The sequence below is a fragment of the Triturus cristatus genome, chromosome 8 (assembly GCF_964204655.1).
Source record: "Triturus cristatus chromosome 8, aTriCri1.1, whole genome shotgun sequence".
Classification (NCBI taxonomy): domain Eukaryota; kingdom Metazoa; phylum Chordata; class Amphibia; order Caudata; family Salamandridae; genus Triturus; species Triturus cristatus.
In genome coordinates, this window is record NC_140591.1 from 1,304,200,164 (window position 1) to 1,304,219,257 (window position 19,094).

Below are 19,094 nucleotides of genomic sequence, written 5' to 3' on the forward strand. Positions count from 1 at the left end.
GGGTGTGCCTGCTGAGACTGGTTCCTAAACGCAAGGTGAGGTGGCTCAGTCAGCATTTTTTTTCTACTGGGGGTTGGCTGGCAAAGCATAGAATTGCAATTTGGTGGATTTCTCAAGTTCCGCCTTTGATTTCAGATTGGATGCGACATATTGCTTTGTGGACCGTAGTGGAAGAGTACTTTATGCGCAAGATTCGCAGAGAGGATAAAGTGATGGATGATATGAGAGCCTGGGAGGCGCTGCCTAATGACTTATTAGAGCCACGGGAGGCTAAGCCCCCATGAAGTGGAAGGGAGTGTTGGGGGAAGGTGCGGAGGAACCCTGGGATGGCCGAGCACATATTAGTAATTTACAATGTGACTACTGGTCTGGTGCTAGTCATGTAATATGTATGGGTTCTGGTAAAGTGGATCAAAATGTCAGATAAATGCACTGCAGTGCTTGTTATGGCAGTAGAGCTGGGGGAATGTGGGATGATCATTGATGTAATTTTATACCACTATTGGGTGGAATGATTTGGAAACCAGGCTGTGTTTTTGAATATTATTTCATGAATAAAAAATATATACATAAAAAGATGGTTTCAATAAATCAGTGGATGCCAGTTGCGCATTTCTTACCCCAGGTAACTATCGCAACATTGCCACTAGCAGTGGCATAGGTTTTCGCTGAGCAGGGCAAAACCTGGGTCCGTTTTAGGCAACAGCAAGGTTACTGCTGAAACTTTGTGACTGCACCTGTATGGAAGATTTCACAGCCTAATCAGTTGCAGAATTGCCTTTGAAGTGGATTCCCTCGGTCTGATGCACCAGCATGGTCTGAACGTCCACCAACAGAAGCTACCTCTGGAACAGAGATATGTGTCCCGAGCTGTTGAGCTCCGATCGTCATGCCTTTTGAGTCTTTGTAAATAATGTTTTGCCTATGTTTTTAAACTACATTGTACCATTGAACACAACATGAAGAATCAGATATGATTAATGTAGCAATTGAGGCATTCTCTTTCTAAAAGGCTAGTAGGACAACAATTATTTCCACGGTCAACCATTGGACTCACAAGCATATACTTAATTTTAAATTCTGAATCTTCAAACACCCTTGCACAGCAGCACAAGCTTCGGAGTACTACTGTTTAGTGCCTCCTGCAGAATGGCGTGATCCATCTGTGCTAAAGATATCACAATAGTCATGCAGCGGCTTTACCATTAGTGTCTCAGGAATTGTTTTTGATTTTGAAGAAATTAGTGCTTTCATTACCAGATCATAGTCAAACTGTACTTCGGTACTGGCCTGACTTGTAGCCCATTGCTTTAGTGGCAGTCTTCAGTGATGGTATAGGAGTTGCCACAATTATTTTCTTACCTTGTGTGGTGGGCCACTCTTTAATCACTGTTATCTTAACTGCTATGAGGACTTGGAGTAAAACGCACTTCTGCTGCAGAATATAAATATGAATTGTATTTGAATAATGTTGTGTTGACCTTCATTGTAAATGATTCCTCTACTCATATCACTAGATTGTGCTTATTTTCTCATGCTTGCAAGTGTGCAGTTGCAATCAAATTGTTTTGCAAGTCTTTAAGGATTTGTGTGTTCTTCTTTCAAGTCTTTCCCAATAACCATTGGAGAAAAGAAAATCTGACAAAATGAATATGCACAGAGAACTTGGCATAAGACATGCTAGTGGAGAGTACATACTAGAAGGAGAAAGGGAAACCAGATAAGGAGAAGGGGAAAAGGAAAGAAATAGCACAGTCCATAAAACAAATGAGCAGTATATCAGGAGATAATACTATATATAATTAAGATATGCACCACCCAAAGCATATGTGAGAAGAATATTAAGTAAGAGTCCACCTTAAATGAAATTTTGAGGAAAGCCTGGTTTCTTGACAACTCGCATGATTTTACTTGGTTTGACGTAATCTGTGGAAATGACTGGCAATCTTTTCCCCATCTCATGATTTAAAAAACGTCATCAGCTTCCTGACACCTCTCTTCCTCATGCGCACCGACTTAAATTCCCAATTCTCCCTTCCTTAAGCCTAGGTGAATATGGACCATGCAGTCGTGCCAACAGGTACCTCTAGCTTCCCCCAGTCTTCCCACACACTCACATACACACAGAGTTGACTGTCACCTCACGTTTTGTACTGCAAATATCAACCTCCTCTCCTGCCACCTCCTTTCCTTTCCCTTCATTCTCAATGAACAGAAACCTCTACCCCCTCTTAAAACCAAGTCATCCAGCCAGGTAACAGAGGTGTACAGTACGAGGCTGACTAACTGGGTCCTTCCTGTCAGGAACAGGAGATAGGAGTGTGTGTCCCTGGATGACATTTCGGCGTTTGAAGAGAATGGGGTTGGAGACCATGTCAATTGCTGCAGAGAGGTCCAGGAGGATGAGGGACACAGTGTCTCCTTTATCCAGAGTCATGTGTATGTCTTCTGTGGTGGCGATGAGGGCAGTTGCAGTGTTGTGTTTGGTTCTAACACATACTGTGTTGGTGTTTGTTAAGGAATTTGGTGTGGTGTCTGTTAATGATGTTCTCTAAAACCTTGCCCAGGAATGGTATCAAGGAGATTGGTCTGCAGTTGTGAAGCGTTGATGGTTCTGCAGAGGGTTTCTCCAGCAATGGGAGGACCATTGAATGTTTCCATGCATCTGGGAAGGTTGCAGAAAGGAAGGAGGCATTCAGAATAGGTGTGAGCATGGCACTTATGGGTTGCAGTCCTCTGGAGCACGCATGGTTGGGGCAGGGGTCTGATGGGGCCCCTGAGTGGATGGGCTTCATGGTAATGGCAGATTCTTATGGAGTGATGACTGGCAATGTGGTTAACAACGGTTTTTTGCATACGATTGAGAGGCGTTTGGCGAGGTCTGTCATGTCTGGTTGCGGTTTAAAGTTGCTGTAAATGGCAGTGATTTTGTTGCTGAAGAATCGAGAGAGATTGTTGCAGAGGTCCTGTGAGGGGGAGATAGAGTTGGCGGCTGCAGCCGATGAGGTAAAATCCTTCACAGTGGTGAATATTTCTTTGCTTCTGTTGGTGCTGTCATTGATTTGGTCCACCGGAGGGGTGCGTTTGGTAGTCCAGATCATTTAGTGGTAGCGTCTCAGGGCAGATTTATTGTCCAGGCTCATTCTTCATTTACGCTCCAGGTTTTTGCAGTGGTGTTTAATCATTCTGAGTTCCTCTGTGTACCAACTTGCCTGGAGTTTAGATCTGGTTGTATTGCTGTGTTTTAGGTCAGGGAGTTGGCATTGGAGGTGATCCAACTGTTAAACTTCATGATGGCTTTGTGGGTGCTGTTGCTGTGTTCAAGTTGGTAGGTGTTGAGAGTGGTGTCAAGTCATTGTCGGTGATGCTGTTCCAGTTTTGGCAGGCTGGTCTGGTGGTTGTGGGCGTGCATTGGACGGGGATGGTGATGCTGAACTTGAGGGTGCGGTCTGTCGAAGAGACTTGTGTGGGCTTATCTTCTTTGGTCAGTGGGTTGGTCTGGTGGTGGTGGGTGTGTGTTGGACTGGGACGGTGATGCTGAACTTTGCATGGTCTGTCCAAAAGACTGGTGTGGGCTCATCTACTATGTTGTCAAAGGTAGTGAAAATAGGGTCCAGGAGGTGTCCAGTGACGTGGGTAGTACCCTTTACTTGTTGGGTGAGGCCGAGGCTTCCAAGGCCTTTAGTGAGTGCTTTTGAGGTGGTGTTGTTGTGGTCTTCAAGATGGAAGTTCAAACCTTAGAGTAGGATGTAACAGTTAGCGTTGAGGGAGTGTGGTGTGACATTGTCCGTGATGGTGTTGGTCCACGGTCCCAGTGGTCTGTAGATGAAAGCAACACTAAGTGTGAAGTTGGCTTTGAAATGAAGCTTGAATGACAGGTGTTCCATGTTGGAGGATGACATGTCTGTGAAGGTGGTGCAGTTGATGGTGTTCTTGTAGATGATGGAGATTTCACCTCAGGACTTATGAAATCTGTCTTATCTTGTGATCTTGTAGCCTGGGAAGGGGAATATCTGTGGCGGTGTCAGGTCCAATGCAGGATTCAACCAGGTTTCCATGATCAAATGTAAATCCGGATGTTTGACATGCAGCCATCCAGTTTTCTGTGGCATGTTTGGTAAGTGCAAAAAGAACAATTGATGGACAGAATGCAGAACAATGTCATACATAGAGCCAGCCATATGCCAATCAGTCTTGACCCTGTTCCTCATGGGAACAGTCCTGCCCACACTGCCAGGCCAGGTCCTCTCTAGACTAGAAAGAAGCATCCTCGGACCGGTTTCGGGGTAACACCCCTCATCAGCCAGGCCAGTTTGAATCTGGTGGTGTAGCAAGCACGGGACCCACGTCTGGGCATGCCCTTTCCACTTAAGGCCACAAATACAAAAAGAACAGATGATGGATGTTGTTTTCAGGCAAGGTGTTTCTTGAGGGTGAAGTTGGTGCCCAAGTTAATTCAAAGTGACTTGGCATTCTGTGAAAGTCAAGCCATCAAGGTTTAGGTCTTTGAGACTGGTTTGTACTATTTCTTACTTATTCTTTGCAAACAACAGTAATTCAGTGTTGGTTAGGTTGAGGTTCATGGAGGTGCTAGACATCAAGTTCTGGTTGAAGTTCAGGTAATGTTTAAGGATTTGGATGTCTGGAAAAGAGGAGACTTTCAGGTTGAATTGGGTATAATCAGCATATTGGGAAATGTTGATAGTGTTATCTGTGAATAGATTCCCAGGAAGTTTCATTTAGAGGTTGGAGGTAATACCAGACAATAGGGAACCCTGGGTAGCTCTACAGGTGATAAATATATTTTGTGACCTGAGGGTGCCTATGTGAACAAATTATCATTGAATGGAGAGGCAGGAGGAGAACCAATTAGGAACATGGTCAGTGAATTAGATTTGAGACTCCAGAGTGTGGATGCAATTGGATGGTTGACCGTGTTGAAGACAGCTGAGACGTCCAGCAATTTGAGGATGCAGGAGTCATTATCAACATCTAAGGTCAGGAGGGCGTTGTCTATTACGTATAAGGTAACGGACTCTGTGCTGCTCCATGATCTGATATATTCTGCAACAATAAGGGAACCAAAGAGAAGTTGACCAGGGACCTTGGGAGACAATTGTTTTCAACAACAGTGGTCCCCAGAAAGTGAAATGGAAACCAAAGGAATGAATATAGACTCAATCGTAGCTATATTTAGTGGACTTGTCCAGCCGGACAGAGGTCTGCATGATTGTATCCTAAACCTACAAGTAAATATCAAACAATACATAAAATGGGACACAATCCTGTGTCCTACTTAGCCAGTAGAGTGTATAAACAAGGGGAAAAAATGAACAACAGGGGGCTCAGGCAAAGCTTTTCTGGTTTGTTACACAAGGAGGATATACAGTGTTACAAGAACAAATCACTACAAAACACCTTTACAGCGCAATGAACGAAAGGTTTTTTACGTATAAAGTGTATTAGGGTGTCGACGGCGTTTCGATCCATTTGAAGGATGAGCTGATCATCATCAGGACTTAAATAACATGCCTGTTAAATAGAGCCTCATTAGCCGCAATTCCAGAATGGGGGAACTTGGGCGAGGAGACAAGGGCTGCTATAATGGCGGCTCCAGATATGATGAATAACAGCTCGGATACGGGGGGAGTCGCCTTCGAGTACTCTAACGGCTCAGTCGCCAGTATGTTGCAGGGAAGTTGCTGAATAGCAGGATTCTTCCGGGTGCGATTCCATGATCTGAAGCCAGATTTGTAGGCGTGCAAGAGATGTTTAGCATTGATGCAATCTGGTCTTTGAGTGGAGACTGTATTTTCAATAATCTTGCTAGTGAAGAATTGATTAGTGATGGGACAGTAGCGGCAAGTTTATCATGGTCTAATGTGGGTTTCTTTAGCGGTGAGATGTTCTGGCCTCTCCTGATAGCTTCTTGGTAGCTGCCCTGAGTGAGGGATTCATTGATAATGGTGAGTAGGTATGAGAGAGCTTCCCTTGAGGGAGCTTTGGTAAAGGATTAGGGTAAGACATGATCTTCATAGGACATAGGTTTGAGGGAGTTGAGTATATTAGCAAGCTCTATGGGAGACAAGGCTTTGAAGGATGCCATTGTGGGATTCTACAAGAAGAGGTGGATGTTCTGGTAAAAGCAGGCATGGTGTTGTTCATAGGGTTGCAGCCTCACCCATCAAAGGACTAACCAATCAGTGGGCCCTTCTCCCAGTGGTACACTAGGTTTCTGTCTTTTCTACATACAGTAAATGTTTTTAAAATATTGTCTGTTGCAGCATTCTCCACAACCTGTAATCAATCTCTTCACCACCTAATACAGTCCAGGCTACCAAAAACACCCTGGGGAAACCGAGGCCATAGAAACAAGGCCAAAGGGCTGACATAAGTAGTTATAAGCCCTGTAGGTTTAATGAATGCTGTAAATCCTGGGACTCTTCATGAAGATGTACTTGATAGGCCAAGGCCAAATCAAGAGTTGTGAAAATTTCAGCCCCAGCTAAAAAAGAAAGCACTGTAGAGTTGTTATGTAGAAGATATTTATCCACAATGAATTTGTTTGTTTAGGGCTCTTAAACCTATGAAGAGGGGGATTTCCCAATTAATTTCTTTTGGCCACCATCATTCAAACGCTTCAGCAGAGGCTATGATGCCCTACCTACTGAGGTGATTCAGTTCACTCTTTATAGCATCATACACAATTATTGGTTGTCTCCTTGCTTTAGATACCACTAGAATGGTATGCTTCTATCCTTATCTTGTGAATGTATAACTTAATCTCCCCATGCATAAAAAATGAATCTGACCTTGTGTAATTTAATCTGGTGCTCATGTGAAGTGATCCAAACCCCTTGGGCCTAGTTTATGCTACTTAAAACCACAAATAAAATGCATAGTTCCCGTAACTATTCCTGAGGAATAGCATTTGGGTCAAGAAACACAACCCTTTCTTTTTTATGTGTCTTTCTAGAACGTTGCACCTTTAAATGACACCTAAATCTTAGCAGCAATAATCTTTCCTGTAAATACCATGGCTCCATCAAAACATCCTCCATTGTGATCTATTGTCCTCATAATTAATAGGTTTAATATCCATCATTCTCAAATTTTTTCTCTCACCAGTCTTCTGAAAATCCCATCTGACATGATAGTGAGATGTGAACATGAATCAAACATTCTGTATAATCTTGTTCATTTTACAGGCACAAACAGTTGGATTCCCATTATGTTTAAAGAAGAGTTGTATAAGCGTTGTTAATTTTCCCAATCAATGAAGTCTCTAAATACCATTTCTGTAGATCCATATAATCTGACTTGTTGGTTTTTGCATACCAAGTGGTGTTGCCTAGCTGTCTTAGACCCTCGTCCACATAATCCTTTTCAGAGAGGATAAGAACATTGCCACCCGTACTGAGGATTTATTGACAATTCTATTGTCCTCCTGTAATGCTTTTAATAGCTTCTTTTTCGAGTCAAAGTAATGTTATGTGATATTAGTTCTACGAAATTGCAGATTGCGATTCACCATATTACAAAACACATCGATATTTTCCCTGGCTGTTTGTAGTACAAAGTGCGATTTTAGGTTTAAATGGTGTACTAACAGCTTTCTTTTTAGTGCACATACCAACTTTGTGTGCCACATCAATGCTATCCCTAGATTGTCAAGGATCTGATAGATTTGAATTTCGAATTTCCAAGTCATACCACATGCTTATGATTTCAATATCAGAAAATGGATTGTCCTAGAAACAGTACATGTTCCTTTTGTGCAGTAAGAGTTTGACTTGGCAGGTTAATCACTACTGTTCGTTTCTCAGCTTGACAGGTCACTGGCAATGTTGTATTCCTCTTAAAAAAAAGTGATCTTCCTCTGTTGGTTTTTTCCTCATTGTCTCCGACATTGATGTCAGAGCTGACCTCAGAAAGGGTAATCTCAGATATCATGTACATTTTCTGGAGTTTGCAGGATTTGCCCATTGGTAATTCTTATTGTCCAATTTTTTAATTAGCAAATTCAGGCCTATTAAATGCCTATTGGCATTAACATATGCTTTTCAAAATAAATAAGTCATATCTCCTAACCTTATAACGTTTCATAATAAACAGATCAGTTCTACCTTGATCAGTGGCTTGTCACAAAAAGTGACTAATTCCTGCTGCTCTCAGCGTAAGGTTTACGACAAGGCAAAAAGTACAGTACAAGCACTCTTTTGAAGAAGAAACACACAGCTCTAGGCAATCAAAATCTGTACTCAAGAAGAACAACATTTAGGTGGAGTCAAAGGACCTCTCTAGGTTGTGTTCTTAGAGCTGTTTTTCTGTTGATCACATAAGGTCTGGCAAAAGCTGCAGATTCAAGCCAGACCTTTAAAAATATGCTGTTTAATTATTGGTCAAGTTCTGCTTTTTCTAACTGTCTTTAACAGTTTCAATGTATGTGTTGGAAAACCACACTCCCACTCTGAAAGGGTGGTGGTGGACTCCCCGAACACACTGTGGTAGCTTGGCTCGAGTGGTCAGGAAACAGGCGCAGTGCTAAGCATACAATATACCCATACAAGAACCATGCGTGCATCCGTTCCAAAAACGACTCTACACCGTAAAAATTATGAAAATATTCTTTCTTTATCTTTTTCTCTTAGTTGCTGATTGGAAAAATAAATAAGACAATCACAATATACAAGTTTCAATTAGTGCAGGTCAAATAAATATTGGCTGTTTGATGAAATAAATAGGGGTGATCATAAATAACAGGGCATAAATACAAGTGCAATATATACAGACAATTAAATACTTTGAGGCAATAAATACTGTACCAATAAATATTGTACACCATCAAGTCCTGTGGACCTATAAATATAGTGCAGCAATAAATAGGTAAAAATTCAATAAATACAGTACCCCCAATAAATAATTAAAAGTATACAGCAACACTCATGTAATCAGATGACACTTCAATTCTTAAGGGCTGATATGGCCCAGGCACAGCTTGTAGGGTTGTGGAAGGCTTGAGGGGGGCTACTCCCTGGCTGGGACAAGGCTGAGGCCTAATCTGAGGTAGATCCAAGGGGGGTATACCAGTGCCCTGGCTTTCTCTCTCCACACAACCTCTCTAGGTTAGTCCCAGTTCACCCCAGGCACAGTCAGGTGGGTTTCAGCACCTCCCTAGCCCCTTAGAGCAGTCTCTCAGGTCTCCACAGGGCCTTAGGCGCCCTCTACTCCACTTACTGCCCTTTTTCTGATGTTCCGACGCCGCTGGAGTCGTGTCGACGCCGTGAGGCGGTTCCGGTTCGGTCTCGGCGGCCTCGGCACAATGTCAGTTCTTTGACGACGCCGGTAGGCGGTTCCGGTCCGATGTCGGTGGCCTCGGTTCGATCTCGACCTCCGGTTCGACGGCGTCGGGCAGTCTCTCCACGATGTCGACTTCGGGGCGGCTCCGGTCCGATGGCGCTCTCGGCTCCGATGACGTCAGCCGGCCTGGCCTCGATGTCGACTTCCGGCGACTCCGGGGTGCGATCCTCACCCCCGACCTCCGGTGCTCCTCCACACAGGTTCCGGGCGTCTCCGGAGTGCGATCCTCACTCCCGACCTCCGGTGCTCCTCTACCTCGGTCTCCGACGACTCCGGAGGGCGGACTTCACTCCTCCGATGACGCCGCTCGCTCGACCTCGGTTCACTTCCTCCTCGACCTCTGGTATTCCTCACGACCTCCGTCGGCGCCCTCTCACGACCTCAGGCGGCTCCGGGTACGACGTCTGCTACTTCAGTCAGCGCCGCTTCTCCACCTCGGGCTCCAGGTCTTCAGGCTACTCGACGCCGGACTCCAGGGAAACCAGTTCTCAGGTCAGAATCTTGCTGTTTTCTTGGTTCTAAGGCCTGTTCCTGCTGTCCAGGTCCTTAGGATAAGTTTCTTCTGTCTTCTTCCCACACAGGGCTATAGGCTGGGATCCATCAGTAGGTACAAGTATCAAGGGTGGGTTTATGGACCCCACTCCAGGCACAAGTTTCCACCCCTGCTGCTTCACTCCTTCCTCCTTCACTGTTGTGCTCCTCTCTCTTCACCAGTCAGGTGCCAACTGCCAGCTCCAACTGCCAACTGCCTCTCTTATCCTCCCAACATTCTAAACGGTCTCCAACTGTCACAGAGTTCTGGAATCTCCTGGAATGTTCTGGAAGGTGCTGGTAGGTTCCAGTGGATGCTGGTGATGTCACAGGTGGCCACCATTTTGTGCTCCAGGCCCTCAGACAGAAGTTTCAGGGGTAGCTAAAATGGCTCCCTGAATCTGCAGCAACACGAAAAAGTCTGGTGGTTCCCAAAAAGGAAAAATTCAAACAGGGTTTGAGGCAAAAGTGGGACAAAATAAATAATGATGAGGAGGGACCACCCAAAGGGCTGACAGGTCTAACACGCGTCCCCCCCAGCTGAAAGTGGGGAGAGCTACCCAACCCCTTGGGAGTTCTCATCACTAAGGCGGAAATACCTTGAGAGACCGTCTGCATTGGCGTGGTCCACTCCAGGCCGATGTTCCACCTGAAAGTCCATCCCCTGTAGGGAAATAGACCAACTCAATAACTTGGGATTCTCCCCCTTCATGTGCATCAGCCAACGAAGGGGTCGGTGGTCGGTCTGAACTAGGAAGTGCGAGCCAAACAGGTATGGCCGCAACTTCTTCAGAGCCCATACCACGGCAAAGGCTTCACGCTCTATTGCACTCCACTTCTGTTCCCTGGGAAGTAGTCTCCTGGATAGGAAGACCACGGGTTGATCCAGACCCTCTTCGTTGAGTTGCGATAACACTGCCCCAATGCCATGTTCTGATGCATCTGTCTGGACAATGAACTTCTTGGAAAAGTCTGGGGCCCTTAAGACCGGGGCCTCGCACATGGCTTTCTTCAATTTCTCAAAGGCTTGCTGACAAGCCTCCGTCCAGACTACCCGTCGAGGTTGTTTCTTGGACGTGAGCTCCGTGAGAGGGGCTACGATGGTACCGTACCCCTTCACGAAGCGGCGATAGTATCCCGTGAGGCCCAGAAATGCTCGGACCTCAGTCTGTGTCTTGGGGGGTTCCCAGGCCATGATGGCCTCGATCTTCGCCTGGAGGGGTTGCACCGTTCCCCTACCCACCAAGTGTCCAAGGTACACTACCGACCCCTGCCCGATCTGGCACTTGCTGGCCTTGATCGTCAATCCAGCTTGTCTCAGGGCCTGGAGAACAGCTTGCAGGTGACGCAAGTGATCCTCCCAGCTGTTACTGAAGACGGCTATGTCATCCAGATAAGCAGCAGAGAAACTCTCCATTCCGGTGAGGATCTGGTTTACCAGGCGCTGAAACGTGGCAGGTGCGTTCTTGAGCCCAAAGGGCATCACACAGAACTGGTAGTGGCCATTGGGCGTGGAGAAGGCTGACCTTTCCCTTGCTCCATCAGTCAAAGAGATCTGCCAGTACCCTGAGGTAAGGTCAAAGGTACTTAGATATTGGGCAGCTCCCAGCCGGTCAATTAATTCATCCGCCCTAGGGATCGGATGTGCATCAGTCTTTGTCACTGAATTCAGTCCCCGGTAGTCCACACAGAACCTCAGTTCTGGTTGGGCACCCGGTGGTGCAGCTTTCGGTACTAACACCACCGGACTGGACCAGGGGCTGCTAGAAGGTTCAATCACTCCTAGCTCCAGCATCTTAGTGACTTCACTATGAATGCTGGCCTTCACCTTGTCTGACATCCGGTAGATCTTGGACTTCACAGGTGGGCTGTCTCCTGTGTCCACGTCATGGACGCACAGGTGAGTCCTACCCGGGACAAGGGAGAACAACGCAGAGTACTGCCCCAGGGCCTGGCGACAGTCCTCCTGCTGTTCAGGAGTTAGAGATGGGGAGAGAATCACTCCCTCCACCGACCCATCCTTTTCCTGAGACGCAAACAGATCAGGGAGAGGCTCGCTTTCCACGTCCTCTCCTCCGTCAGTCACCATCATCAAGATGACTTCGGGCCTCTCGTGGTGGGGTTTGAGGCGGTTGGCATGCAGCACCCGCAGGGGCTGACGAGGGGTCTTCAGGTCCACCAAGTAGGTAGCCTTACCCTTCTTCTCCAACACCTCAAAGGGTCCTGACCAGCGATCCTGAAGGGCGCTAAGCTCTCCTGGTTCGATCACCCACACCTTCTGGCCAGGCTCCAACTCCACCGGGTGAGCGTTGTGGTCATACCACGCCTTCATCACTGCTTGGCTGGCTTCCAAGTTGTCAGAAGCTTGCTTCCACAACTTAGCCATTTGGCTCCGGAAGGCCAGCATGTAGCTCACCACATCCTGGGGAAGCTTTCTGGGAGTTCTTTCCCATCCGTCTCTCACCAGGTTAAGAGGTCCACGTACAGGGTGCCCATACAGAAGCTCGAAGGGGCAGAAGCCCACTCCCTTCTGTGGCACTTCCCTGTAGGAAAAAAGTAAACAGGGTAAGAGGACGTCCCATTTCCTCCGCAGGCTTTCAGGCAGACTTCTGATCATGCCTTTCAAGGTTTTATTAAACCTCTCCACCAGACCATTGGTCTGGGGGTGGTAAGGAGTCGTGAACCGGTAGGTCACTCCACACTCCTTCCACATTGCCCGCATATATGCTGACATGAAGTTGGTCCCCCTGTCGGACACAACTTCCTTGGGAAAACCCACTCGGGTAAAGATTCCCATCAGGGCCCTAGCCACAACAGGTGCTGTTATGGTCCTCAGAGGTATTGCCTCTGGGTACCGTGTGGCATGATCCACCAGAACCAGGATAAACCTGTGACCAGCTGTAGTTGGTGGATCTAATGGACCCACAATGTCGATGCCCACCCTTTCAAAGGGGGTGCTAACGACAGGAAGTGGTTCCAGGGGAGCTTTCAGCTTCACCCCTGTTTTCCCACTGGCTTGGCAAGACACACATGTCCGGCAGTAGGTATCGGACGACACTTTCATCTGAGGCCAATAAAAGTGTGGGACAAGACGGGCGAAGGTCTTGTCTTGCCCCAGGTGTCCTGCCAATGGTATCTCGTGAGCCAACTCTAAAAGGAAGGCTCGATAACGTTGAGGAACTACCAAGGCTCGTGACGATCCATGTAGGGGTGCCTTGGGTTCACTGTAGAGGAGGCCATCCTCCCAGTAAACACTGTAGTTCCCTTCAACGTTCCCTGCTGCCTGGGCTTCGGCCTGTCGCCTCAGCCCCTCAAGGGTAGGGCACTCCCTCTGGCCCTGGCAGAATTCCTCCCTGGACGGGCCTCCCTCCACGTGCCACTCGGCCGGGATGGGTAGGTCCTCCAGGTTGGTAACGTCCCCCTCCGCAGACTCCTGGTCCACCACCTCCGGTGGCCTATCCGTCCTACGGGGTGGAGACGCCGAGGCAGGCTCCTCCTGTCCTCGGTTCTTCCCTTGACTGGCAGCTGGCTGGGCCTTTGTTCCAGGCTCCAGCCGGAATGAACTCCCTCTTCGGGTAGTCTCGGACCTTGTGCTAACACAGGCCCAGTCAGGTGTACCCAGCATCTCGGTGTGAGTCCGGTATTCCACCTCCTTCCAAGCGTTGTGCTCCATGTCATTGCCCAGCAGACAATCGACTGGCACGGCAGGGCTTACGGCAACTCGAAGTGAACCTGCAACCCCCCCCCATTCAAAGGGAACCTCGGCCACTGGATAGTGACCTGTTCTGCCATCAGCCATCGCGGCTGGGTGGAGTACATCGGGAATTACCTGCTCTGGAGACACCAGTTGGCTACGCACCATAGTCATACTGGCTCCTGTGTCTCTCAGAGCCTCCCCTCTTTGGCCGTTGATGGTGATCCACTGCCCATACTTTGCGGTATTTGCGGGCACCTGGATCTTAGGAACCATCTCCCGTTCTCCCAGGGACACTAAAGTGACACCCGCCCACTCCCTTCCCTTAGTTAAGGGCATCTCCTCCCCGAGCACTACACTAGCTACTCCGGGGGGCTTTCCTCCAGTGGGAGGGGGTGATCGTTTCTGACACTTCGGATCTCCTTTATAGTGTCCAACGCCACCGCACTCATAGCAATGGACAACCCTTGGCTGCTGACTCTGGCCAGGATTAGGGTTTCTGGGTGGGTTAGCCTTAGAGGTGAATCCTGTTCCCTTCCCTTGGAAGTTATTTTGGGGGCCTTTGGAGAACTCCTTTTTCTTTTCCCCTCCCTCTTTCTTCTGGGGGGCGCCCTGTCCGGCCTTTTGAGTATCCCCTCCAGTCCCCCTTGTGGACACCCGGGTACTAGCCCAAATGTCCGCCTCCTCAGCAAGCTTCCGGGGGCTGGTCAGCTTGCTATCCACCAGGTGTTGCCGCAGTTCAGGGAAACATTTCTCGAGTAGGTGTTCCTTCAGTACTAGGTCAAACAGCTCCTCGTAGTTCCTTACTTCACTGCCCTGAATCCAACCTTCCAGTGCCTTCTTTGCATAGTCCAGGAAGTCCACCCAATTCTGTGTGCCCAGTTTGTGACTACCCCTGAACTTCTGTCTGTACTTTTCAGGTGTTAGTCCAAACTTTCTGATGAGCGCCAGTTTCATGGTGGGGTAGTGGGTCTGCTCATCCTCTTCGAGGGCCAATAAAGCATCCCTACCAGCTGGAGGCATGTACCTATACAATCCTCCTCCCCAATACTTCACTGGAACCCCATGGGCCCTCAACGAGACCTCATAGGCTGCTAGCCACTTGGCGATGTCGTCACCCGCCCCATAGCTAGCTACTATGTCCTTTGGCAGGTAAGGTTTGGATTCCCTGGTGATTTCTTGGTCTTTGCTGCCACCATTAGGAACAGTTGGTGCCCCAATTCTTAGGATCTGAAGCTCTATCTCTTTCAGTCTTATCTCATGAGCCATCCTCTCTTTCTCCGTCTCATGAGCCAACCTCTGTTCCTCCTTCTCCTTCTCCAGCTTTGCTAAATCCCATGTGAGCTGTCTTTTCTCTCTCCGATCTGCTAACTCCACGCTGGATAAGCCCCCACTAGAGACAGTGCTGCCCTTCCTAGAAAGTGTCCTGGGATCTGCTGACAGGTTCCCCACCTCAGGTTGGTACATCTCAGCCCCCTCGGGGTCAGGCTCTCCATCCCTGTCTTCCTCCTCAGCCTTGCTTTCTCGGCGTGCCTCCCCCCAAGCCCTTAAGCTGGTTTGGAGTGCACCCTTCTTTGCTCCTGGGGGGCAGTACACCCCCTCCCGCTGGCAAAACTCCCTGAGTTGGGCCACAGTGTACGTTTCTAAGTCTTCCAGTACAAATTCCATCTTGCCCACTCAGGTTAGAGGACAGGTTTTGTGCAGTAGCAATGTAGGGGGGTACCTTTAGTAATACCTCCTCCCACCACCAGAGTAAATTTGGAAAAAACAAAAACCCACAATTAGGAAGGCCGCTGTGAGAAAACTCCCGGTGTAGGCCTATGGACTACCCACAGTTATTGTTGAGTATATGTAGGCACAGCTCTATCCCACCACTGAACACCAATTTATGTTGGAAAACCACACTCCCACTCTGAAAGGGTGGTGGTGGACTCCCCGAACACACTGTGGTAGCTTGGCTCGAGTGGTCAGGAAACAGGCGCAGTGCTAAGCATACAATATACCCATACAAGAACCATGCGTGCATCCGTTCCAAAAACGACTCTACACCGTAAAAATTATGAAAATATTCTTTCTTTATCTTTTTCTCTTAGTTGCTGATTGGAAAAATAAATAAGACAATCACAATATACAAGTTTCAATTAGTGCAGGTCAAATAAATATTGGCTGTTTGATGAAATAAATAGGGGTGATCATAAATAACAGGGCATAAATACAAGTGCAATATATACAGACAATTAAATACTTTGAGGCAATAAATACTGTACCAATAAATATTGTACACCATCAAGTCCTGTGGACCTATAAATATAGTGCAGCAATAAATAGGTAAAAATTCAATAAATACAGTACCCCCAATAAATAATTAAAAGTATACAGCAACACTCATGTAATCAGATGACACTTCAATTCTTAAGGGCTGATATGGCCCAGGCACAGCTTGTAGGGTTGTGGAAGGCTTGAGGGGGGCTACTCCCTGGCTGGGACAAGGCTGAGGCCTAATCTGAGGTAGATCCAAGGGGGGTATACCAGTGCCCTGGCTTTCTCTCTCCACACAACCTCTCTAGGTTAGTCCCAGTTCACCCCAGGCACAGTCAGGTGGGTTTCAGCACCTCCCTAGCCCCTTAGAGCAGTCTCTCAGGTCTCCACAGGGCCTTAGGCGCCCTCTACTCCACTTACTGCCCTTTTTCTGATGTTCCGACGCCGCTGGAGTCGTGTCGACGCCGTGAGGCGGTTCCGGTTCGGTCTCGGCGGCCTCGGCACAATGTCAGTTCTTTGACGACGCCGGTAGGCGGTTCCGGTCCGATGTCGGTGGCCTCGGTTCGATCTCGACCTCCGGTTCGACGGCGTCGGGCAGTCTCTCCACGATGTCGACTTCGGGGCGGCTCCGGTCCGATGGCGCTCTCGGCTCCGATGACGTCAGCCGGCCTGGCCTCGATGTCGACTTCCGGCGACTCCGGGGTGCGATCCTCACCCCCGACCTCCGGTGCTCCTCCACACAGGTTCCGGGCGTCTCCGGAGTGCGATCCTCACTCCCGACCTCCGGTGCTCCTCTACCTCGGTCTCCGACGACTCCGGAGGGCGGACTTCACTCCTCCGATGACGCCGCTCGCTCGACCTCGGTTCACTTCCTCCTCGACCTCTGGTATTCCTCACGACCTCCGTCGGCGCCCTCTCACGACCTCAGGCGGCTCCGGGTACGACGTCTGCTACTTCAGTCAGCGCCGCTTCTCCACCTCGGGCTCCAGGTCTTCAGGCTACTCGACGCCGGACTCCAGGGAAACCAGTTCTCAGGTCAGAATCTTGCTGTTTTCTTGGTTCTAAGGCCTGTTCCTGCTGTCCAGGTCCTTAGGATAAGTTTCTTCTGTCTTCTTCCCACACAGGGCTATAGGCTGGGATCCATCAGTAGGGACAAGTATCAAGGGTGGGTTTATGGACCCCACTCCAGGCACAAGTTTCCACCCCTGCTGCTTCACTCCTTCCTCCTTCACTGTTGTGCTCCTCTCTCTTCACCAGTCAGGTGCCAACTGCCAGCTCCAACTGCCAACTGCCTCTCTTATCCTCCCAACATTCTAAACGGTCTCCAACTGTCACAGAGTTCTGGAATCTCCTGGAATGTTCTGGAAGGTGCTGGTAGGTTCCAGTGGATGCTGGTGATGTCACAGGTGGCCACCATTTTGTGCTCCAGGCCCTCAGACAGAAGTTTCAGGGGTAGCTAAAATGGCTCCCTGAATCTGCAGCAACACGAAAAAGTCTGGTGGTTCCCAAAAAGGAAAAATTCAAACAGGGTTTGAGGCAAAAGTGGGACAAAATAAATAATGATGAGGAGGGACCACCCAAAGGGCTGACAGGTCTAACAGTATGTGATCCACTTTGATTTTCTTTTTAATCTATTAGTTGTGCTTGTTGAATCCGCAGCTTCTCTGATACCTGGACACCTTTAAACCGTGGTACTTTGTGAGGTCCCATGGTTCCCAGGACTCAGAAAATGATGTACTTAGTCCATGGCTGCGGTCTGGGAATCTGTCTCACCTGGGTCTGATTACTCATTCTCCTGGACCCTGGCTGCTGCTCCTTCCCTCTTCGACTCTGGAATGGCAACTACCTGCCTGAGGGTTTGCAGCTAGCTTTTAATGTGATTACACAGCTAATCTATTTCAGGTTTTCTTTTCTCTTCCCTTTCCAGCATGACTGGTCCTTTACTGGCCTATTTTGACTATCCAAATCCATTATGATTTTTGTCATGTGTTTTATGTCAATTTCCTTTTCCTGTTATTTTACTATTTAAAACTCTCAGTCTGGTTGGGGAGGGTCTAGCAACAAAGCTGTTCCTTCACATTTTTCCTAACCAGGATTCCACACTCCTGGACTTCCCCAACCCTTTGAAGAGAATTTTTACGTCTTTGGCTTTTTCATCCTGAGAAGGTGGCACCTTCTCAAGCGTACTTGTCTACCACATAATCCAGTATGTGGTGCCATTGTAGCTTCTGGAAATGGTTGCATTTATCTCAGACAGTGGAAGTCCTGGATCTGCTTTACGGGTAAGCATCCAGTACTGAACAGTGATGGTGTGAAATCCTGTTTTTTAGTGTCTTTTTTAAATTTATTTAATAACCATGATGTTTTATTGCAGGTGTTCCGGCCTAATGCCTAATGTTACGCCCTGATGTTTTTATTCCAGGTTAATGCTTATGGACTTCACCTTTATTCCTCACACGTACATTTATCCTAACTGTATGTCGCAATGGTTCTGGCAGGGGCCCGACTGGCCCTGCTATGTATACAATTCCCCCCTGTAAATATTGCCTTGCCGTTGGTTGGCGCAGTATAGAGATTACTGAAAATACCTTGTGTTTCTACAATACAAAAGGTATTCTTACACACCCTTGTGTAGCGTCTCTTTTTGGAGTGTGCTTTGTGTGTCGCCTGTGTGTACTGCGTGGATGCTTTGCACATTTCCTCCAGAGTTTGCCCCACCCGCTCTGCAACACGCTACCTGTTTCCAACAGTGGGGCACACCCCCAGCATCTTGGGCAGCAGGGGTGATCTCAACTCCTGCACCCCCGTGGCACCGATGACTATTCTGCTGCTGCCGGCTGCAAGGCTATGCGAGGCCAGGGATCAGTCATTACCGTTGGCCGCCACCGACCAGGTCCAGTTTCACTGTGGCAAATCGGAATCAGGCCCTGGTTCGGGGCATCGCAGCGACCCCGGCAACTCTCTGCTGCTAAAGGGAGAATTATCAGCGGAAGCAGGCAGGAGGGACAAAATAAATGCAGGCAATGTGGCGAGCCAGTATGGAGTTCCTTAAAGTGCGGCTGCCATCTTGGCCACGCCCACTAATACTTAAAATATTTCCATTTGAAATAAGCACATTGGAAAAATAATCGCATTATTATAAATTTCTGTAGTAGGGGATCTCTGTGTATAGTCATAATCTTGTGAATAGTCCCGCCCATGTGCGTGGACCCCGGAGCAATAAAAATAATCTCTTAAGTTGTCAAGTCAT